This window comes from Ursus americanus, chromosome 36, assembly GCF_024610735.1.
Source record: "Ursus americanus isolate L20-20 chromosome 36, mUrsAme1.1.p, whole genome shotgun sequence".
NCBI lineage: Eukaryota > Metazoa > Chordata > Mammalia > Carnivora > Ursidae > Ursus > Ursus americanus.
In genome coordinates this window covers 22,553,928-22,578,382 of record NC_142162.1, presented here as the reverse complement: position 1 = coordinate 22,578,382, position 24,455 = coordinate 22,553,928, and the positions used below count along the sequence as shown (strand labels likewise).

Below are 24,455 nucleotides of genomic sequence, written 5' to 3'. Positions count from 1 at the left end.
ATACTGATAATTATATTACATTAGTATATGATTATTTGTGTTTGGAAATTGGTATGCTGACTGGGTAGTCCATGATATTATGGAATTACTATTCATTTTGGTTTAGGCATGTTAATGCATTTTTTTCTTAAGAGTCCTTATTTTTAAAAATATATACGGAAATAGTTACTGATGAAATATCATGTTTGGGGTTTGTTTTAAAATAATATGAGACAGAGAAGTCAGTGGGGTACACATGGACCAAAACTGGCCATGTCCTGGTCATTGTTGAAGCTGGATTAAGTCCATAGAGGTTCTCTACATTGCTTTACCACTGTGGTATATGCTTATTGTTTTCCATGAGATCTTGGGGCTCCTGCTGGCTCAATCCGAAAAACATGTGACTCTTGATCTCAGGGTTGTGAGTTTGAGTCCCACGTTGGGGATAGAAATTACTTAAAAGTAAAATCTTTTTAAAAAATAAAAAATAATTTTCCATAAGATCTTAAAAAGAAAAGTGTCTTCAAACCTAAGAAAAATAGATGATTAAGAACTACAGAAAATTCAAAGGCATGTATTCTAATTTTCTTGGATGATGAAATAAGAGTATCAAGCTTGTATTAAAGAGAGAAGCAAAGAGTAAAGAATAAGAATGGGATACTTTGGTTCCATACTGAAATAATTTATTCATGTCCTACACTTGATTTTCCCCATTACATTCAACACATTCCCTATTCAACATGGAGACGTTGAAGGTCTTGTATCCAGAAAGACAAAAAAATAAAACTAAAAACTTTAATCTTCAGTCCCACCATCAGTAAGTAAGTGAGACAATGTAATACTCTCTTCCCCACCCCACCTCACCCCACACACATCCTGGTTTGATCTGGAAAATGCCATGGTTGTGGCATAGCCTGATCTCAGCAGGGCAGTGAGCAGATTACAGAGGGGGCCGTGGGAGACCACACAGCATTCAGGGTCTTTGGAATCTACTGCTGACTCTACCACTTACCAAATGTTGACCTTTGGCAAGTTATTTTGCCACAGTTTTCTCATCTACAGAATGGATGATAATGGTGAAAAATTGTAAAGGTTTTAGTTTGGTTGGAAACTAAATATGGTCACCTTAGTAGAAAGCATTTACATAAAATATTATCAAAATGCCATTACATTGTAGATACTCAAAAATAGTAACAATCATTATTACTATAGATTTGAATGTTAGTGTATCATTCCCTCAGATTAATGCAAACTGCCAAGGGAACCAAACCCACATTATAGAGATACAGGATGGAGATACCTGGCCGGAATGGCTGTGTCAAAGACATCACCAGGATGTTGACATACTGGATAAGCAGGTATGAGCCTAGTAGATACTCCTGTATATATTTTTAAATTTTACTTGAGTTTAAGCTATATTAATATATGTTGAGTAAATCCGGCCCAAAAAAGGGATTCTCTTGTTTTTCAAAGTATTACGGCAATGACAGAAATCCAACATGAACTATCTTACGGAATTTATTAGAAGGAATGCAGATAGTTCACATAACCAAAGCACAGGAGGAGTCTCGGTGCGTGTGCAGGCCTTGGGAACATCTGAAATGAGAGACTAGAACAGCATCTGGAGACACGAGCATGTCTCTGTCTCTCTCCCCTCGCTCTGCCCCCTCTTCTCTCTCTGACTGGCTTCTCTCTGCTTGTCAGTTAATCATTCTCTTTCACTGAAGATCTGTTTCCTTGATGGACAGGAAATATGGTACTAACAGCGGCAAATCTTACATCTCTTATCAATAGAGATTTAATTCCCCCCCCCCTCAAGTTCAACGAAAAAATTTGCCAGGGACGAACTTTGATTGGTTCAAATTGAGGCAGATGGCTAGCACTTGAGCCCATTACCTGTGGTCACAAGGGTGGAGTAATTTAAGAATGGAGCATTGCTGACTAGAATCACAGGAGTGAAGTTGGGGAAGTAGTGTTTCCCAAAGGAAGGCTGGTGTTCTGGGCACACAAAACAATATCTGTCTGTTGCACCAAGATCTGACCAAACACTGGACTACAAAGTGTTACTGAATTCAGGCTTAGTCCCTGGGTCTTAGGATAGGAACAGAATGCTAGAGAGAGGACAGAGGAGATAAATAGTTAAGAAATGATACAGAAATAGAATCTATGAGGATATAGATGGCAGCACCGGAAAAGAAGACAAATAAGAGTGGCTTGTTCTAATTTGTCTTAACAGCGCTAAGCATATGTTTGTCCTGATAGCGTTAAGCATGGAAGAGTCAGAATGAGTTACTTACCTTCAAGAGGACAGATAGAGAGTAAATTGGATTTACATTTCAGCAAGGAACTGCAGCTTCCCCTTTATAAAGGTATTATACATCAAACTAAGAACTTCTGGCTTGGGCCATAATGAGATATTAGATACTGGAATTATTTTCCGTCTGTAAAAACTGGATAAAATATGTGAAGCAAGTACTTTCAGGTATTGGAAAACAGGTCAGACTTGTGATTGTGGAGGAAACCAAAATATATGAGGTAAACTCAAAGTTCACCTTGGCTCTCTGCCTGGGGGCACTTTACAGATTGTGGTACAGGGAACCAGGGCCCAGAGAGGAGCATCTTGCCTGGTAGAAGAAACAGACTTTATGCTTCTGGGCTGGCTGGCATTTGTGGAGTTGTGTCCTGGAGAGAAGGGATCTCCTTTAATCTTTGGCTAAATACCAAACTATGCATGAATATGGTGGAAATCCATGATACCAGGTAGTTATGGAAGTCTGTGAGACAGAGGAGGGTTCATGGTTTGACAAATATTACAGTTCCAACCAACCAAAATGGAGAGAGAGAACACCTTGGGCATTCACTTGAAACATAAAAAAGATTGTGACGGGGCACCTGGGTGGCTCAGTGGGTAAGCATCTGCCTTCGGCTCAAGTCATGATCCCAGGGTCCTGGGATTGAGCCCCTTGTTGGGCTCCCTGCTCAGCAGGGAGTCTGCTTCTCCCTCTCCCTCTGCCTGCAGCTCCCCTGTTGTGATCTCTGTCCCTGTCTCTCTCTGACAAATAAAATATTTTAAAAAAAATTTTTTAAATGCAACATAGGCGTTGAGGTACTCTAGCCCTAAAGTAAGAGCTACTCTTGACCCATTCTGACAAAGCCTAAGTCTAAGCCTTGACAGGATCAATTTAAGGCTCCCGTAAATTAAATGCCTCTGGAAAGAAGCATGATCCAAATTTTCAGCTTTGTATCCACCGTGCCCAGCATGTAATATAAAATTACTAGACCTTTTAATAAGTGGGAAAATGTGACCCATAGTCAGAAGAAAAAAGGTTAATAGAAATGAACTTGAGGGGCGCCTGGGTGGCACAGCGGTTAAGCGTCTGCCTTCGGCTCAGGGCGTGATCCTGGCGTTCTGGGATCGAGCCCCACATCAGGCTCCTCTGCTATGAGCCTCCTTCTTCCTCTCCCACTCCCCCTGCTTGTGTTCCCTCTCTCACTGGCTGTCTCTATCTCTGTCAAATAAATAAATAAAATCTGAAAAAAAAAAAAAAAAGAAATGAACTTGAGTTGATGCCAATGTGGGAACTGGTATACAAGGAATTATAGACAGCTGCTACAAATATGTCAAAGGATATAAAATAATGTGAACAGATGGGTATCCTTAACAGAGAAATGGAAACAATAAGAAGAACCAAATGGAAATTCTAGAAGTGAAAAATATACCAAAAGGAAAAATCCACTGGATGGGCTTAATACTACATTGGACACTGAAAAAGCAAAGATCTGTGAATTTTAAGGCAAGTCAGTATCTCAGAAAAGAGTGAAAGTAAAAAAAAAAAAAAAAAAACAAACCAGAAACTAGAGTTTCAGGTGACGCAACTAGAGCTGATATGGGGATGAAAGGCGCTGGAACAGCCAAAACAGCCTGAAAAAGAAGAATAAAGTTTGAAATGTTAAAGTGCCTGATTTCAAGATTAACTGTAAAGCTACAATAATCAAGACTGCATAAGGACAGAGAAGCATATTCGTGGAACAGAAGAGTGAATTCAGAAATCCACGTATTATACGGGCAGTTGGTCTTCAGCAGAAGCACCAGAGCACGTCAGTGGAAAAGGAATGTCCCTTCAACAAATGGTGATGGAACCACTCACTGATATCCATGGGCGCGGGGGGGGGGGGGGGGGAGAACTGTTACCTATATTTGGTACCATACATGAAAAATAATTTGAGAAGAACCGGGGACTTGAATATAAAGTTAAAACTATAAGGCTTCTAGAAGGAATTACAAAGGAATATTTTTGTAAACGTTGGAGTAGATATTTTTAGGTAGAATGCAAAGGACTTACTTTAAATGATACATTTAGTAAGTTGGACTTCATAAAAATGAAAGACTTATGCTCGTCAAAGGATACCATTTAAGAAATAAATGGCCAAGCCACAATGGGAGAGGAATGTTTGGTAGAACATGTCTTACAAGAGCTTTTACTCAAAATACATAAAGAAGTGGCATGGAACAATTGTGGAACTCCCACTTCACAAAGGAAGACATGTAAGTGTGAATAAACACATAAAAAATCCTCAGCATCCCTTGAAAATATGAATTATAATCCCGAGCTCCCACACTACACCCCCTGGGAAGGCGAACAACACCTGAAGCCCAACAATGGCAATTGGTGGGGAGGTGGGGCCTCCAGAACTCTCAGACATTACTGATGGGGTCGTAAAATGGTGTAATCACTTTGAAACACTGTTCAGAGTTTTATAAAGTTAAAGGCACATCTACGCTGTGGCCCGTCAAGTCCACTCCTAGGTATTTATGCAAGAGGAAGGAAAACGTACATCCGCAATCTGACTTGTGCACCAATGTCCACAGCAGCTTTGGACATAAAAGTCCCACACTGGAAGCAGCCCAAATTATCACTCAACATCAGAAAGAATGAGAAAAATATGTGCTTTATACAACAAAATACCTACCCATCAATACAAAGGAATGAACCACCAATAGAGTTAACACTGGTTGACCTCTAAAACATTTTGCTTTGTTACACGCCAAAAAATACATGCTGTATGATTCCAATCATATGATGTTCTGAAACAGGAAAAACTAATCTAGGATATGAAAAAATTAGGATGGTGCCTTCATGGCGGGTGGGGTCGGAAGAACTGACTGGGAAGATTAGGGAATTTGCTGGGCCACAGAAATGTGCTAGATCTTCAGAGGAGTCTGGGTTACATGGGTGTATGTGTCAGAAGACATCAAACTGTACATTAAATATGTACCTCAGTTAAGGTAGAAAAAGTTACTGGGGGGAAAAAACCCAACACCACCCAAAGAGGCCATGAGAAGCCTGTAGAATCTCCTTCTGTAGGAACTTTGAGGGGAGCCCTCCTTTTACCGACCCCCGGGCCTGTGGTAGAGCTTGTTGGAGGCAGACCAAGACCTTCCAAGGCAGCAGCCGGTGGCCAGTGAAGATGACTAACTTCTGGTTCACCTCTGGTTTAATCCTTCGGGTTCCTCTGTGGTTGTGTGTGACCTAATATGTGAGCGCCAAGATCCGAGGGACAAAATGTCTAGTAACTCAGAAACCAGGGCTCCTTTGTGAGGACTCACTGGGCAGGGGCGGGGAGATGAATAAGACGCTGCCGGAGAGGACATCTTTATTTAATCAGCTGACTGGCTGCTAACGAAATACTCTTCAGAACAACCTCGGAACTAAAGAGGTGAAATGCCGAATTACTTGAAGGTGGATTCAGCAGGAATTCCCTGAAATTTACTGGGAACCCCACACATTATTGTTTTAATCATTCTTTTAAGTTTGTTTCAATAGTTTTACCAGAGTTGCTGAAATACTATAAAACAAGTAGTGTTCAATCCCCCCATGAGGCCTGTCTCAGACAGAAGTGTTGTTAGTGGTAAGAGACCCAAGAGTTAGGTGGTGAGAAAGAGAAGTATTTTAATATCCTGCATAAAATTCCCCAGTTTACACAAAGGAGACCAGGGTCATCCCTGGGATTGAGATTCTGGTGTCCCTTCATTAATGCCTGGAAGGTGATAGGCCCCAGCGAACACTTCCTAAGATACGAGGAACAGAGGGGAAGAAGACTGCCCACACACCACCATGGACAAAGACCATTATGGAGGAGGTCCTGTGAAGGCCCCGGGAGAACCGACATCTTTGTTTTGAAGAGTAAAAGGGCCCTCCTCTCCGGCTTCAGGGATAAAAGATCACCTCAGCATAGGGCTTCGCAGGCCCTATCGAGACAAAAGCTTTGCTAGTTGCAGTTGGAAATTCCCTGTGGCCCCGATCAGTTACCTTTAACCCTGGGCCTCTGGCTCACCCCGGATTGTTTCTAATGTGCTGCTGATTGTGCTTTGTAAATTAGAATGAACCCCCCCAGGAACCGGTAATGTTGGTACCAAGTCACCTATTTAAGTACTTCCCTTGGGTCTAGCCCTGAAGACAACTGAAGGACCTCACCACTGATTTCTGAAAGTGCAAGTCTCCTCATGGGGTCATTCAGTAGACTGTAGACCCAGCCCAGGGCGGGGAATGAGCTAAATGGTTTCAGTCAGCCTAATCAAAAGTGATTGGTCATCAGATTCCTGAATAGATTTTTTTTTTTTTTTTTTTTTTTTTGAGAGAGAGCGAGAGCAAGCAGGGAGGGGAGAGAGAATCCTAAGCGGGCTCCATGCTCAGCACAGAGCCTAACGCAAGGCGCTATGTTACCACCCTGAGATCATGACCTGACCCAAAACCAAGAGTCATATGTTTAACGACTGAGCCACTCAGATGCCCCGAGGAAATTTTTAAAAATACAAATTCTGTGCCCCATCCATGGGTGTCTTGATGCCAACAAACCTGAGATGAGGCCTTGGAGTCTATTTTGGGGGAGGTTATCTGGTTTATTCTTGTTTGTTTTATTTTTAAGCTACCCAGGAGGTCTTGAAAAGTCTGTCAGGTTTGGTATATTCATTTGCTTCTGGATAAGCCCGGACGTCTTCATTCTAATAGAGAAAACCACTGATTTCCCCCATCCCCTACCTGAAAGTCTCCATTAACCTTAAGGCCTCCTCACTAAAAAAAGAGAAGAAAAGATTCACTCACCAAAGCCCAGAATTTTACCCTAAATTGCAAACTTTTTCTTTTCATTATGTTATCTCCTCTCAGAATGACTGTTATTATGCAAATATGAGTTGAAGAATATGAAAGTCTCTGACACCTTAACATAGGTACCTCTTTCCTGTGGTTTCCATGAGAAACTAGGTGTGCAGAGAGATGGACACGAAAGGGAACGCGCACCCCAAGTGGGGAGGGCATCGAAGTGCTTACCTGCTTCATGCTCAGCCCGGATCTGTCTGGACTGGCTAAGGGGTATCATGTTATTTAAGTCACTAGCGTGGATTGGGCCGTTGTGCCAGGCGGTGCTTATGAGGGGCCAAAGATGAAGTGACGATGTTTACCCCACGGTGATAAACTCAGCCACGCAGGGAAAGCGAAAGCCTTGCCAACCGTCAGCCCCCCTCCTTGCTGACTTCTTATACGTTTGGGGGGGGTCTGCATTTGTTTGAAAGTGAGTGATCCAGCCTGCCGATGAAAGATCTGGGGAGGCCTCAAGTCTTTGCTCCCTTGTAATCATAGATGCTTCCATTTGGTTCCTGTAAAGCAGGCAGGGAAGGAGACTGGGAGTTACGGTGCTAATGCCAGCAGAGTGAGGCGGGAGAAATGTTGACTGCAAGTAACTGTGCTGCTCTAATAACAAAATCAGTGAGTTCAGCAAAAAAAAAAAAAAAAGCAACATTTCATACCCTGCTGTAATAGCCAGTGCATACACATACACACACTCACGTGCTTCCTGGCCTTCCCTGGGTGGCTGGGTCTCTTCAGGGGCTATGCGGTTGGGGGAAAATATGCGGTGAAAATTAAAATAAGTTCAAGGTTCTTTGGAAATGATCCGCCTTGACAAGAGCCCTTAGGGCCAAGCTTGGAAGGTGTAACAACCTGGCAACTGGAACAGAATGTGGGGGGAGAGGACCCTGCTCTGCTCCTTCTGTAGACCATCTAGTCTGGCAGAATTTCAAGGTAAAGGTCAGAGTAAGGGCAGCTCCCCGATTCAGTGTGTGAGGTCCCCACCCTGCAACCCTGAGGTGCATTTCCACATTTCTCTCCCTGCCTAACCTGTGCTCTCTGATTCAACCAAACTGGACTTCACATCTTTTCCCAGATGTGCTTGGACCTCTCTCATTTCCCACAAAACCATTTCTTCCCCAACCCAGAATGTGCTCACCTCAACCTTCATCTGTCAAAATTTGAGCCCATCTCAGAGGCCACATCTCACGGCCCCTCTCAGAGGCCGCATCTCACGACCCCTCTCAGAGGCCACATCTTCATGAAGATGAAGAGATTGTTCCTGGTCAAATCTGGCTTTCCCTCTCCTCCATGCTGCTTAGTGTTTTGTTCATACCTCTCTGCGGGCCCTTACTGTATTCTGTACCCTATTGTAGCTGGTCGTTTCTGGACACTTACGGGGACAGGGTCCTGGTTATCCCTGCAACCCTCCCCCCCCCCACCCCCCACCCCCCGCCAGTATCTAGCACAGCACTCTTTAAACAAAAAACCTTTGATCGGTGATGAGAACGTCCAAACCTAAAACTCCGGCTCTGCTGTTTGGTGATGGTGTTATGCACGGGCCAGTTGTCTATCTGGCAGGGACACGCAGAATATTTAACCGGTATGGCACAGGCCCTCATCAGCCTGAAACAGATGCCAGCTGGCCCGACTGAACATCGGCACTCTCGTGCCATTCTCATCTGTAAGCTAGATTCAGCCCCTCCCCACCTCCCAAGGGGGTCGTGATGGTCAAATGAGATCGTGCGTGTGAAAGTATTTTGTAAAGTGAAAAGTGTCATGCAAATGTAAGTCAGGGCTGTTTAGTGGCATTTCTGGGCTGTATGGGGGCGGGTGCTGGGGGGGTGGTTGGTTACCCTGCCCTCAGCATTTCCTTCTGCTTTGCTTAGAGCAGAAAGCCAGGAGCTACCTGGGGTGTTGGTGGTCAGTTGAATAGGACGCAAAAATTAGAGAAATCTTGGAATCAACGTATTGGATCCCACAGAAACTCGGGTTATCAACTTGTTCAAGCATCTTCCCTTACCTTTCAGTTCAGAAAATGTAAATTTTTCAGTCAATAAGTTTTGGAAGACCTAGTCAAAATGAAAGGGTTAGAAAATGTTTTTTGAACATGAGTCGAAAGCTTTTCTCACTGAAGTTTTTGTTTTAATTATTTTTTATTGGAGTATAGTTGACATACAATATTATGTTAGTTTTAGGTGTACTACACAGCGATTCGACATTTATATACGTTACAAAATGATCACAAGTCCAGTTACCATCTGTCATCGTAAAAGTGATTGCAGCGTCATTAACTATATTCTCTATGCTGTACTTTACATTCCTGTGATTTATTTATTTTATAACTGAAAGATTGTACCTCTTAGCCCCTTTTTCCCCTAGCCCCCCTCATCTGGCAACCCTGGGTTTTTTCTCTGTATTTATGACTCTATTTTTATTTTCATTTTTTTGTTCCTTTGTTTTTAGGGGTTTTGTCTTTTGTTTTAGATACCACATATAAGTGAAATCATAAGATATTTGTTTTTCTCTGGCGTATTTCACTTAGCATAATACCCTCTAGGTCTGTCCATGTTGTTGCAAATGGCAAGATTTCATTCCTTTTTATTGCTGAGAAATATTCTATTGTATATATATATACATACACACATACCACATCTTCTTTATCCATTCATCTGTCAAAGGACAAGTAGGTTGCTTCCATACATTGGCTACTGTTAATGATGCTGCAGTGAACATAGGGTTGAATATATCTTTTTGAATTACTGTTTTTGTTTTTTAAAGCTAAATACCCAGAAGTAGAATTGTTAGATCATATGGTATTTCTATTTTTAATTTTTCAAGGAACCTCCATACTGTTTTCTACAGTGGCTGCACCAGTTTGCATTCCCACCAACAGTGCATGAGGGTTCCCTTTTCTCTACAAACTCCACGAAGAGTTGGACACTCAGCCAACTGAGCCACCCAGGCACCCCTTCTTATCTTTCTGATAATATCCATTCTGACAGGGAGGAGGTCGTATCTCATCGTGGTTTTGACTGGCATTTCCCTGATGACGAGGGATGTTGAGCATCTTCTCATGTGTCTGTAGGCCATCTGCATGTCTTCCTTGGAAAAATGTCTATTCATGCCCTCTGCCCCTTTTTTAATCAGATATTTGGGGAGGTGTTAAGTTGTATGAGCGTTTTATATAGTTTGGATATTAACACCTTGTCAGGTATATCATTTGCAAGTATTTTCTCCCATTCATTAGGTTGCCTTTTTGTTTTGTTGATGGTTTGCTTTGCTGTGCAAAAGACTTCTAGTCTAATCTAGTCCCAATTTATTATTTTTGCTTTTGTTGCCCTTGCCTTTTTTGGATTGTTGCCCAATCCAAAAAATAAAAAAAAAAGATATCACTAAAACTGATGTCCAAGAGTTTACTGCCTCTTGTTTTCTTTTAGGAGTTGTATGGTTTCAGGTCTTACATTTAGGTCTTTAATCCATTTTGAGTTTATTTTTGTGTATAGTGTCAGAAAGTGGTCCAGTTTCATTCTCATGCATGTAGCTGTCCAGTTTTCCCAGCACCAGTTAGCGAAGAGACTATCTTTTCCCCACTGTAAATTCTTGCCTCCTTTGTCATAAATTAATTTACCATATAAACATGGGTTTATTTCTGCATTCTCTGTTCTGTTCTATCACTCTAGGTGTCTGTTTCTGCACCACTCATACTGTTTTGGTTATGATAGCTTTGTAGTGTATCTTAAAATCTGGGATTGTGATACCTCCAGCTTTGTTCTTTCTTAAGATTCCTCGGCTATTTAGGGTTCTTTGTGATTCCATACAAAGTTTAGAATGATTTGTTCTAGTTCTGTGAAAAATTGGTGCTTTTAATAGGGATTGCATTGAGTCATCGAATCTGTAGATCCCTTTGGGTAGTACGGACGTTTAAATAACACTTGTTCTTCCAGTCTGTGAGCATGGTGTACCTTTGCGTTTATTTGCGTCATCTTCAGTTTCTTTCGTCATTGTGTTACAGTCTGCACAATGCAGGTCTTTCATCTCCTTCGTTAAATTTATTACTGGTATTTCTTTTTTGATGCAATTGTAAATGAGATTGTTTTCTTAATTTCTTTCTGATAGTTTGTTATTAGTGTATAGAAACAGAAGAGGTTTCTGGATATTAATTTTGTATCCTGAAACTTTACTGAATTCATGTATTAATTGTAATAGTTTTTTAGTAGGGTCTTTAGGGTTTTCTATATATAGTATCATGTCATCTGCATATAGTGACGGTTTTATTTCTCTTTACCAATTTGGATGCTTTTTCTTTTTCTTGTCTGATTGCTGCAGCAAGGACTTCTAGTACTATGTTGAATAAAAGTTGTGAGGGTGAGCATCCTTCTCTTACTTCTGGTCTTAGAAAAAAGCTTTCAGCTTTTCTCTGTTGTTTTTGATGTTAGCTGTGGGTTTGTCACATATGGCCTTTATTATGTTGAGGTATGTTCCCTCTATACTCATGTTGTTCAGAGTTTTTAATCACAAATAGATGTTGCATTTTGTGAAATGTTTTTTCTGCATATATTGAGATGATAAGATTTTTATCATTTATTTTGCTAATATGATATAGCATATTGATTTGTAGATATTGAACCATCCTTGAATAATGGAATAGATCACATTTGATTGTGGTGTAGGATCCTTGTAATGAATTGTTAAATTCAGTCACTATTTTGTTGAGTATTTTTGCATAGATCTTCATCAGAGATATTGGCCTATAATGTTCTTTGTGTATTGTCTTTGTTTAGGGTGGGCGTCAGGGTAATGCTGGCCTCGTAGTATTCCTTCCTCTTTTAGTTTTTTGGAATAATTTGAAAAGGATAGGTATTAACTCTTCTTTGAATGTTTGGTAGAATCCCCTATAAAGTCATCTAGTCCTGGGCTTTTGTTCGTTGGGCGTTTTTTGATACTGGTTTCATATCATTACTAGCGATCATTTGATACAGATTTTTTATTTCTTGATTCAGTCTTGGAAGATTATATATTTCTGGGAATTTATACCTTCTAGGTTGTCCAGTTACTTGGCAAGCAATCATTCGTAGTATTGTTTTATGATCTTTTGAATTTCTATGGTGTCAGTTTTAGTTTCTCATTTTTTTAGTTGAGCCCTCCCTCCCTCCTTCCCTTGCTGCTGCTGCTACTCCTCCTCCTTCTTTTCTCTCTCTCTCTGTCTGGCTAAAGGTTTATCAATTTTGTTTACCTTTTTGAAGAACCAGATCTTAGTTTCATTAATCTTTTATATTGTTTTTCTTTTCATTCTCTACTTCATTTATTTCTCCTCTAATCTTTCGTCATTTCCTTTTCTACTAACTTTGGTTCTTGTTCTTCTTTTTCTCTTGCCTTTAAGTGTAAGGTTAGATTGTTTATTTGAGACTTTTCTCATTTCTTGAAGTAGGCCTGTATTGTTACATACTTTCTTCTTAGAACTACTTTTGCAGTATCTCATGGATTTTGGAACATTGTGTTTCCATTTTTATTTGTTTCAAGGTAGTTTTCTTTTCTTCTCCTATTTCTTTATTGACCCCTTGGATGTTTTGTAGCATGTTGTTTAGTCTCTATGTGTTTGTTTTTTCCAGTTTTCTTCTTCATTTCTTCTTGACATCTAGTTTAATACTGTTATGGTTGGAAAAGATGCATGGTATGATTTCAGTCTTCTTGTATTTATTGAGACTTGTTTTGTGGCCTAACGTGTGATCTTCCTGGAGAATGTTCTGTGTGCCTGTCAAAAAGAATGTGTGTTCTGTCTTTGGATGAGATGTTATGTGTGTATCTCTTAAATCCATATGGTCAAATGTGTCATCTAAGGCCTCTACTTCCTTATTGATTTTTCTGTCTAGATGATCTAGCCATCGATGTAAATGGGGGTGTTCAAGTCCCCTACTATTACTGTATTACTGTCAGTTTCTCCCTTTACATCTGTTAATATATGTGTTATATATCTAGGTGCTCCTATGTTGGGCGCCTAGATACTTACAGTTGTTATGTCCTGTTGTTGGATTGATCCCTTTATCTTTATGTAATACCCTTTTATGTCTCTTGCTATAGCCTTTGCTTTAACGTCTCTTTTGTCTTATCTAAGTATGATAAGAAAAAAAAAAAAAAAGCTGCTCCAGCTTTTTTTTTGTTCCCATTTTTGTGGAATATCTTTTTCCATCCCTTCAGTTTCAGTTTCTACGTGTCTCTTCTGCAGTGAGTCTTTTGTAGGCAGCATGTAGCTGAATCTTGTTTTTTTTATCCATTTAGTCATCCTACATCTTTTCGTTGGAGCATTTAGACCATGTGCATTTAAAGAAATTATTGATATATGTATATACTTACTGTTATTTTGTTAATTATTTTTCTGGTTGTTTTTATAGTTCATTTCTGTTCCTTTCTTCTTTGTCTCTTCCTTTATAGTTTGATGACTTTCTTTAATGTTATTTATGGATTTCTTTCTTTCTTTCTTTTTTTAATTTTTGGTATATCTATCTTAGGTTTTTGGTTTGTGGTTACCCCGAGGTTCATATATAACACCCTATGTGCATAACACATAGTTCAAACTCATTCTAAAAGCACTATATTTTTATCCACCCTTCCCTAAATGTTTTATGTATTTGACATCATATTTTACATTTTTATTTTGTGTATCACATAACTAATTATTGTCGATATTGTTTTTACCACTCTTGTCTTTTAACCTTCATCCTAGCTTTATAAGTGGTTGATCCACTACCTTTAATATATGTTTGCTCTTACCAGTGATATTTTTTCTTTCATAATTTTGTTCTATTTATGGCCTTACTTTTCTTCTTAAAGAGCTCTCCTTAACATTTATTGTAAGGCCAGTTTAGTGGTGATGAACTCCTTTAGCTTTTGTTTGTCTGGGAAATTATGTCTCCTTCAATTTTTAATAGATAGCCTTGCTGGGTAGAGTATTCTTGGTTGTAGATTTTTTTCCCCCCAGCACTTTGAATATATCATGAGACTCCCTTCTGCAATGCAAAGTTTCTGCTAAAAAGAATCAGCTGCTGGTCTTATGTATGTTCTTCCCTTGTATGTAACTAGTTGCCTTTCTTTTGCTGCTTTTAAGATTCTCTCTTTATCTTTAACTTTTGACATTTTAATTATGTGTGTTGGTGTGGACCTCCTTGGATTCATCTTGTTTGGGGCTTTCTGCAGTTCCTGGACCTACCTGTATCTCTATTTCCTTCTCCAGGTCAAAGAAGTTTTCAGCTATTATTTTTTCAAATAAGTTTTCTGCCTCTTTCTCTCTCTCTTTCTTCCTTTTCTGGGACCCCTGTAATGCAAATGTTAGTACACTTGATGTTGTCCCAAAATCCCATAATCTATCCTCATTTTTTTCTTTCAGTTTGGGTGATTTCCACTGCTCTGTCTTCCAGATTACTGATCTGTTCTTCTGCATCCTCTGATCTGCTATTGACTTCCTCTAGTGTATTATTGGTTCCATCTTATATTTTCTCTTTTTCGAAGTTCTTACCATGTCCATCCATTCTTCTTGGGAGTTCAGTAACCATCTTTATGACCATTACTTTGAACACTTGGTCAGAGGTATTGCTTTTCTCCATTCTCTTGGTTCTTTTTCTGAGGTTTTCTCTTGTTCTCTCATTGGGAACATATCTGCCTCCTCATTTTGTTTAACTCTGTTTGTTTCTATGTATTAGGTAGATTAGCTCCATCTCCTAGTCTCGAAGGACTGACCTTATGTAGAAGGTGCCAGTCCTGGCTAAGGCCAACTGCTGGGTATGATGTGACTGCCGTTTTGAGGGGGCACTGTCTCAGCCAAGGCTGCATGCCAGTTGTGGTAGGGCAGGAGCCCCTTTGGAGGAGTGCCACAGGCGAGCTGGTGGGGCAGGTGTGCAGGGGAGCCCTGGGGTTGGGTGAGCAGTGCTAGCAAGGTAGATAGTGTCTGAACCCGCACCCACCACCAGTGTTGGGCCACTTAGGCAGAAGCAGGGGAGAAAAAGTGGTGCCTGCAAGTACTTCATTCCCAGAGAAACTTCCTGTAGATCCCTGCCCCTCCAGCACATGCCTGAAAACCAGTAAACTTCCTGGCCGTATATATGGCCCAGACACTTTTTCGTCTGCCATCTCTATGCTGGGTCTTAGAGCGAGTAAGATTATATGTGGGCCCTTTAAGAATGGAGTCTTGATTTCCTATAGCTCTTGAGTTTTTTCGGTGTTAAGCCCTGCTGATTTTCAAAGCCAGACTTTATAGAAGCTAGTCTTCCCAGTGCTGGTTCCCAGGGTGGGGTGTGCCCGATGTGGATTGAGCCCCCCACTCCTCGGGGAGGGCCTCAGTGCCTGTGATACCCTTCTCACTGTGCACTGCCATGCTAGGGGTGTAGGTCCTACCCAGACTGCATCTCTGCCCCACCTACCCTTCTTGATAGGATTTTTTCTTGATATCTTTAGCTGTAAAAGAGCTGTTCTGCTCCAGGTCATTTTCAGAGAGAGTTTCTTAACATGTAATTGTAGCCTTGGTGCGTCTGTGGGAGGAGGTGAGCTCAGGGTCCTCCTACTCTGCCGTCTCGATCGGGTTGAGGACACTTGAGAACATCTTGTTCTATTGCACAATGACCTTAAAATTAAGGATTCTTAAAGCTCTCTGGGAAGCTCTTATTGTCACTGTGTCAAGGGGCTGCTCTGTCTAGATCTGCAAATGGAATTAAATGCCAGTGACATTAACACAGATTGAAAGAACAGTCTAAATCTTAGTTCCTGCTTTGTCCTTAGTTTCTTGACTCTTTTTACCCTTTCTTTTTAAAAACCATGTTAATTTCTTCACCATCATCTCCCTGCATCCTCTCGTGTCTCCTAGGACTAGAAATCCCTGGCTCTTTCTTCCTTCTAAAGGCGTTTAACTCTTTGCTCATAGTAAGTGTGCACGTACTATTTTGTGTTATCAGTGGTTGCTAGTCATTGGCTAGTCTTCTTTACTGTGATTTCGGTGGAGGGAATGGCCCCAGCGTAACAGGTATAGCAGGGGACTAGAGACTGTAGGAAACTGATGCAGTAAACATACCCTCTTCCTTATCCTTGGAGGATTCCCATTTAAAAGGTAAGGCAGGCCCATCGTAGACTGAAAAGCTTGGAGTCAGAAGGATAAGCAGAAAGGTAGTTCCCCTCCCCCCACCGCCTCGCTTTGGGACCACGACTGAGTTATTTGACCTCTCTTGAGTGTTCCTTCATGTGTGACACGGAGATGCATCTTGCACTCAGCTGCGGTGATGGAACAGATGTCACACGGCGTCGCCTGCCTCTGGCGCATGGGATGCTCGGTCCTGCTGGCACTCGTTGATGTCGGTGTTGGCATTTACCACGGAAGCCGGCTCCAGCAAGCACAGGCGCCGAGGGGAAGTAGTCTTCCCAGCTCTCAGAACAGCAGCGGCGGCTATGGTGGAAAGGGCAGGGCTTGAGGCAGAGGACCAGAACTCAAGCCCCAACACCGTCACTCCACAGCGGTGCGGCTGCAGGTAGATCACATCGCCTTTCTCTGCATTTCAGCACCTAAAAAAAATAAAACTAACACCCATCCCGCAGATTCGTTGTGAGGCTCAAATGAGCTAGGGTGCAAGGAGGCCTTAGTCGGAAACAAGCGCCGATAAGCGTATGTTAATAGTACTTCAGCGAGAGAGCGAGGGTTTCACGTGCCTACGGGACAACTCTCAGGCAGCCCAGATAGTCAGGACCCACAAGTCTACCAGACGTCACATGGTTTGGACTCCGCTCAGGACCTCTTTCTCCCCAAAAGATATCAAAGCTCTTTCCTTATCTCGACCGATCTCCTGATTATCTCTCTGCTGGGTGGCCCCGGGGCAAGACACTGCCAAGCTCTCATTATGCAAATGAGCAAGTCGAGGCTCAGAAATGATCAGAGCTGTCTCAGGCCTCGGCAGCCTGGGTTCAAATCCCAGGTCTGCCACTTCCTAGCTGGACTCCAGGAAGTTAGGCCCTTTCTGCCTCGGTGTCTTTATCTGTCAGACGACACTATACCACCTCTTGCCTAGAGTTCATACACGTAAGGCCTCTCTCGTACGCAAGAAGCATTTCGGGTATGTTAACAAAAAGATGCAGAGGAGGAGACGGAGTCAAGCTAACTTTTGAATATAGTTCATGTCTTTTAGTCCCATGCTTCATCTACTCCAGCAATACCAAATATTCCTCCTGGCTCAGCCAGCTTCCAGTTGGTAGCAACATTGTGAGTCTCGGTGTTGCATTGGGGCTATTTCTGTGAGATGGTGACAGCACCGGTTCGTGAGTTGGGGTGTTTTGGAACATTCTTATTTGGTTCTTGGCTCCTGAGTAGAGGGAAGCAGCTTCTCTCCTTCAGACTGTAAGAGAGTCCTTATCCCTCCATGCAGTTCTGTCTGGATAGCAAGGTTATCTAGGTGCGTAGGTCTGTTAGAATCAGAATTGTTTCCCAGGTTCTCCTGCAGATTTCTCTCTAGCACCTCACCGAACTCGAAGCTGTCCTCTTGTCTTGAGGGTCTGAGGGGCAGGTGCACTTCAAACCTAGGATTGTGAGGAAGCTTGGAAAGCCCCCCAACTGACTCTGCCGTGGAGTGGGAGCATGCTTGAGAGGAAGCCAAGTCCAGTGTCACTGGCCTGGACAGCATGACATACCAGTGGGCAGCCCCTCTGAGTCGTGGTTACAGCGTTTCATGAAAAATCATAGTTCCATCTGGAGTAGCTGAAGACTAACAGAAGCAAAAAGAAAAACAAAATGGTGTTCCAATCCAGCCAGAGAAATAAGAACAGTTGACCAGCTGTTGTAGCGCTTCCCGGGTCACTAAGCCTTTTTCTGTACTTAATCAAACTAACGTAATCCTAACTGCAACCAAGGAAGGCGACAGGAGACTCTCAGAATAACTTCTGTCGGATTACAAGACTTTGCTGAGTTACTTTTCCCATATGTGGGGAGGTGACGATGGTTTTGTGCAGGACTGTTCGTCGCAGAGAATTAGAAGCCGGGAATAGCATCTTTGGTGAAAGACTACGCTCGGTGTATTGCTATTTTCTGTCAACATATACTGATTGCTTCAGCCCCATCACGCACTGGAACGAGGTGACGGAGCCACGGAGGTCTGTTAGGATCAAGTCACACATTGAGGAAAGCTTTTTGAAGAAGGTTGAGTGTGAGGCTACCCAGTCCATCTCAATGAGGCCTTGTATCAGTTCACTGTGTGGTATTTGGGAAGTTCCCCAAGCTGCTTCTTAGTACCTATTCAGCCTGTCAGCGAACATGCAAAAAAGGCCCAAAATTTAACAGACAAGAATGAAGCAATAGGAATGTGCTCCCGTGAGCAGAGAAAGATGCTGCCCTGGATTTTCCTCTGTTTTGTTTGCACTTGTCTCTGTCCTTTGGGTCCACTCCCCCCTTGCTGGCCTCTCTCCCGGCCACCTGCTGGCAGCTGTGTGTGTCCTCTGGGGAGCTGGGACAGGCCTCTGCCAGGCACATTCCTGTGGTGCTGTGGTGGGGAATGAGCACTGTGTGAGCCAAGTAGGCTCTGCTGACGGGGGCTCACCGAAGAATCGAATGGCAGCCTTACTACCCAGGCAGATAATCGGATTGTTCCCAAGGAGTTGGGCCCTGGAGAAGCGGCTGCATGCTGCGTGCAGTTGGTGCTACCTTCCGAGCACAGCTCAGAGCGTCTGAGGTCCTGGTGTTGTCCTAGCGTCAGATCAGTGGGCCTGCCCGGCCCCTGTCACACCTTTCCCTTGCCTGGCCTTTTAGTGCCAGCCCAGTTCCCCAACTCCCGCCTCAAGAACTGTGTCTCATTTGCAGAACTGAAGAGGACAGCTTCCCTCACGACTTGTCAGCCCCCTGATTCTTCAGACGTGACAGGTCCAGATTGAGGCAGCAGTCCCCGAGGAAGGCCGGCTGTCTTGCTCAGCAGAGACGACACAGCTAAAAGCTCTTTTTCACGTTAGGCAATTCATGCACTTGGTTAGACATTTATAGATTGCAGTCGCTCATCCAAAAAATCTGGGTCATCTTTTACATAGAGCTTCACGCTTTGGAAGAAAAGCTGTGCCCAGGGAGGAATGTTCCTGCTGATGGCTTGGCCAAGGGAGCGGAGAGAGCACCTGCTGCACTAGAGAGGGGAGGTGGGCCAGCACAGGAGGGCTGGGAGCTCCCGGGGGGCCTTGGCATTTCCACCCACACAGCCCAGTGGCTCGCTAGGCATTCTGGGTTCTAGTTGTCCTAGCTAAATGGTGCCAGTAATAGCTGCCTTGTGTTGATGTCATGAAAAGCGGTAGGTTTAAGTGTTAGGATCTTCAGGGTGATTTTTAGAGAACGTGCTATAATTGCAGTGAGAGGGTTGTCTGTATGGGGGCAGGGCTTCTCGGGGAGAGAAAGAAAAGTGGGGCTGTGGATAAGGGGGGTTAGCCTTCTACCATGGATGGCTGAAAGGTAGAGCTCTTCCCAGTATAATTAGTCTTCACCGCATTCACCTAATCCCTGAAGAGACTGGTGCCAAGGAAAGAGCCCTGGACTGGGGGTCAGAAGACCATTCCTGTCCAGGAGCCTCCACTCACCAGCGCTGTGACCATGACCAAGCCATGACACCTTGTTTCTTCATCTTTAAAATTGAGCGCATGTTCCCTGCCACAGCACGGAGCTGTGAAACTCCCACGTTCCACACGGGTGATCCTGTTTGTGGAGCCTAAGTGCAATAGAAACAAAGTATTGCTATCAGGTGTTGTCATCTGGAGAGGCTAGCACCTTCTCCCTCCGCTGGCGTTAAGAGCAGTTTGCGCATGTGCAGTGTGTGTGTGTACGCACGCGCGTGCGGTATCCAGGTGCTGTACCCCTTGAAATGCCTGTCCCTCCCCCCCAACCCAAGAGGATGGAGAGTAGGTAGAATGAAGGGAGGAGGCACAGGTGGTTTTCCTCACTGAGGGCTTCCCTGGGCGGCCTCTCTGGGACAGCAGTTGAGGGAGGCCTGATGGCACCAGATCCCTTTATGGTAGCGGATGATTAGGCAGGTCTTCCCCTGGTTTGGGTCCCTAGCCTTAGCTGTCGTCACCCCCCCCCCCAGGCTGGGTGGGAGCAGAGAGGAGAGGTGAGCCTGGCGGGCCCCCGCGCCACGTGGAGAAGACTCTGCTTCTAAAGGCCTGTTGCGGAAGTCCGCAGCTGCAGGGCAGCGTCAAACTGAGGCTCGTGTGCCGTGCGTGTCGTGGTGTGCCCTGGCCATTGCAGATAACATCCAAGACACGCGCAGCTCCTGGACGCTCTGCGGGGCCACGGACTAGCAAATACTCTAGATAGACTGACGCCTCACACTCACGCGGCAGGCCCCACACCTTCGGCCCGGCCGTGATGGGCCAGGTTATCCCCGAGGGAATAAGCTCAAGGCTGGATTGACGAGAAACTGGGAGTTTCTCTGGTCCCAAACCCTCACCGTACATTAAAATTTTTGTCCCCGGGTTAGAGCAGTAACCGCTTGACGAGCATCGCTGTTGTAGGGCTCCGAGCGGCTTCACCCTGGACGTCCGTCTCCACCGGAGGGGTTTCCCCTCTGGATGAGCTGTTCCAGCAGTTACTGGGCAGGGTCCAGAGGGCGTGAGATGAGGAGTGGGGTGAACGTGGCTTCAGGAGCACCTGGTAGGAAGGAGTACCGCAGGCTGCTGGCCAAGACCAACCTTTCTGACCTCAGGTGGGCTGCCGAGCCCCCCCCCCCCCCCCCCCGGCGTGCTGGGGCAGCTGCTCCGGCCCAGAGCCGTCCACCCGCACCTCTCGCGGCTCCACGCTCAGGGAGCGCACGCGGTAGCTTGGACTTGGCCGTAACGGGAGTATTTCGACCCGCACTACAGATCAGGGGCCCCGCCGTCCCCCCGCAGAGCTGTGCTCTGAACGCCCGGCGGCCCACCGCTGGCAGCGGCCGTCCTGACTCGCAGATCCCTCGCTCGCCCCTCATGTCCCGCCCCCGGGCTTGAGGGGCCGAGGAGCAGACGCAAGCCCAGGGGGTACCCGGCACACGTTTGCAGCGGCGCAGGTGGTCGGCGTTGTGAGAGTTCAGGGTAGAAGCACCCCGTTCTGGGGCGCCTGGGTGGCACAGCGGTTAAGCGTCTGCCTTCGGCTCAGGGCGTGATCCCGGCATTATGGGATCGAGCCCCACGTCAGGCTCCTCCGCTATGAGCCTGCTTCTTCCTCTCCCACTCCCCCTGCTTGTGTTCCCTCTCTCGCTGGCTGTCTCTCTCTGTCAAATAAATAAATAAATAAAATCTTTAAAAAAAAAAAAAAAGCACCCCGTTCTTTCTTCGCGTGCACTTCCTGCCCTGGCGGCAACGTTGGCAAAATGAAACAAGGAACAGCAACAAACTGTTAACTTTTTTTCGGCTTGCTGATGTTTGTGCCCGCTCCAAACTGGATTTACAGCGTTGCTGTCAAGTATGTTTTCTTTCTTTGGACCATTTACCCGGTGTTGCACATTCACGATTCTCAGTGTGTCTGTCATCTCCCGGGATGCCATCTCCTCACGTCTGGAGACACTGACCCCCACCAGCGGCCTCTACTCTGTTCTAGACTCCAGACCCACCTCTCCCACCCCGTGTGGTTTTCCGACCCTAGCGTTCCCGTTTTTTCTGGTCGCTGGTTTTGCCACACGCACTGTTTGGCAGCATGCCCCCAGTGCTGACAGCTCGCCTACCCGTGTGCCGGTTTCTGACCTTCTGCTTTCGGTACACTCCGAATCCTTCACGTATCAAGAGATGTCCGTGGAAACCAGAACAAAGAGGAAGCAAGACCCTGTTCTGGAGTCTCTCCAGTGTTGGTCGTGTTTTATGTGCATTCTGCTGCAAGTCGTCCCTGCCGCCTCCCCTGACAAACTCGCGCTGTAGGAAAGTCATCCCTGGAATGCAGCTGATGGCACGTTTACTGTCATGGGAGTCTCATCGTTAGGGAGTAGTTCATTGCTGTCAGAGATAAATAACTTATTTAATATTAAACCACAGAAAGGAAGAAGAGAGTGTGCAGACTGATTGAGGGGCAAAGGGCTGAGCCAGATGACCTCTTGAATCTCCAAGTTCTGGGTCACTTCTCCACGGATACCAAGATGCCCCTGAACCATCATGACGAGATAGGGTCTCTCCCTCCTCCCAACTCTGCCATCCTTCTGTGTGCTCACTCTTAACATTTGCTGCCTGATAGTATTGTGTGTCTTGGGTGTGTGCCTTATTCCCTAAGTAGATTGTGGGCTCCTTAATGACAAGCGGTTTCCTTAGAGCTCCTTAGCTCTCCTTTGGGACCTAAGACAGGGCCTCTCACAGAGGAGATTAATGACCAGTAGGTTAGTGACCAGTATAGGTTTTTAGTAGAAGTGGAATGAAAAGTCACTGTGTAGAATAGTTAGGGAGCCATATCCTTTCGCTGGAAAGGTACAAGCAGAAGCTGGGTAGCCACTTACCTGTGATGCTTTTAGGAAGAAACAATGCATGAGATAGAAGGTTGAGGTAGAAAATGTCGAAAGTCCTTTCCACCCCGAGATTTTGTGATTCCATAAAGTGTAGTTATTTTTACCACTGAGCCTAATGATGGAAAATGTTCTTTTGTTTTTTGTGGGATTTTTTTTTTTTTTTTGATTCATAGACAAATGACTATCTAGAAAACACGTGGCTTTTCTTTGGTCCACAGGCTGGATGGGTCCTTAACTAGTATACTTCCCTAGTGGCATTCATTACTCCCCAGGTCTGGTGATAGAGTAGAGAAGATTGACATCTTGTACCCCGCTGAGGTTTCAGCCCTTTAAAGATGTCTCCCCTAAAGTGTGAGGAGCAGATGGTACTGAGAAAATATGCACATTTTATTATGCATTGCACATTTTACTTATTAGAATTTTTAGTGTGACACCCTGCATTTTGAAAAGCCTAAAGATGCAAACAAAATGAAATTATTCATTGAAATATTTAAATCAGCTTACAGCAATTATATCAAAATATCGAAATTAAATCCCATAGTCTGGAAGGTAAATTCCCCTTGACCACCCACTTAGAAATCTGACTTTAAAAGGGAGGCTCTTCCTCTCCAAAAAGAAGAAGTCTTGTTCCGTGAGATGAAGTCGGGAAGGGAGTGCACCCTTGATGAGGTCCCACGGAGGCTGAAGACAGCACTGGGGAGAGATGGCGGCAGGAGCGAGGGCAGGTGAACATGCAGACTTTCTCCTGGTGGAAAAGGGGCGCCCAGAAGGGAGTTCTGAGTGTAGGTGCAGACATGCTTCTTCCCTCACCCCATTCCTGCCTCCCTTTGCTGAATGAGTCATCCCCTCCCGGCCTTACCATTTGCCAGCCCTCACTCCCACAGAGAGCATGTGAGGATTACCAGGCCGCAGTGGGGGAATGTCATGGAACTCTGGAAGAGGGGCGGTGCGAGGCAAAAGCAGAGAGCAAATATGATTTTGCCTCTTCTTATCTGAAGGGCAACTTTAATGATCAGTATCAATCAGCCAAGGCATACAGGAGTGTTTCAGAAATCATCCGGAGTGCAAAAGCTGTTCTTCCAAATGTGCATTGCTTCCAGCCCAGTAGCCCAACAGCATCTCTTAGACTCAGCCCTGAGCACTGGAAGAGATCTTAAAGCTGATCTTCTTCAGCCCCCATTTAACACTGGAATTCCCTATTCTGACCGATGGCCATGCGGCAGGCAGCCGAGTATAGTGGAGAGAGCCGGAGTTCTGGAATCAAAGAGACCTGGAGCCAGATCCAGATCCTAGCTCTTTGTCTCTTTGACCTAGAACAAATTACCTTATCTTTCTATACTTTGGTTTCCTCAGCTGTCAGTTTTGAGCAACACCAGCATTGCTGACTTACTTTAAGAATGAGAACATCGTTAAGGTGGTTAGCGCAGCCCCTGGGGTTAGTAGGACTTCAGAGGAGATCAGGCGCGTTCAGGGTGGTATGGCCGTAGACTGGACTTCAGTGAATAATAGCGGTTCTGCCTGTTCCAGATGTAACAGGTGTCGCTCTGCAGCCTCCTCAGTTGTGGGCAGTCCTAGTGGTTAGAAGTTTCTGCCCCATGTGGTGCTCAGTCCACTCCTTCTCAGCCTCCCCGGTTCTGTCTTTTGTGGCCCCACGGAACAAATCTAAACCTTCTCCCACAGATAGTACTCCAGATATGTGAAGACAGTTCTAATAGCTCCTCATAGTTTTTTCTGTGGTAAACCTATTTAGTTCCTCAAATCTCTCCATATGTCAGTTGGTTTTTGATCTCACCCAGGATACTTCTAAGCCCCTTCCCCTAACATATGAGCATCCCTGGAAAGATGCTAGGCAGCCACAAAGAACAGGGGAGATAGCAAGCCTGCCCGTACTGAAGAA

At 44.5% G+C, this 24,455-nt stretch overlaps 1 protein-coding gene and 1 long non-coding RNA gene across 2 annotated transcripts in view; one reads left to right on the top strand and one right to left on the bottom strand.

Annotated features, from left to right (window-relative positions):
• Nucleotides 1-24,455, top strand: part of RASGRP1 (RAS guanyl releasing protein 1) — a 79,353-nt gene that overhangs the window by 15,005 nt on the left and 39,893 nt on the right. The gene's annotated exons all lie outside the window — the stretch shown is intronic.
• LOC123804103 (uncharacterized) lies at nucleotides 9,213-22,292 on the bottom strand. The gene is made up of 3 exons (XR_006783072.2): nucleotides 21,794-22,292; nucleotides 20,551-20,745; nucleotides 9,213-19,807 (listed from the first exon to the last, which is right to left on the bottom strand). It is a non-coding gene; the product is annotated as an uncharacterized LOC123804103 (long non-coding RNA).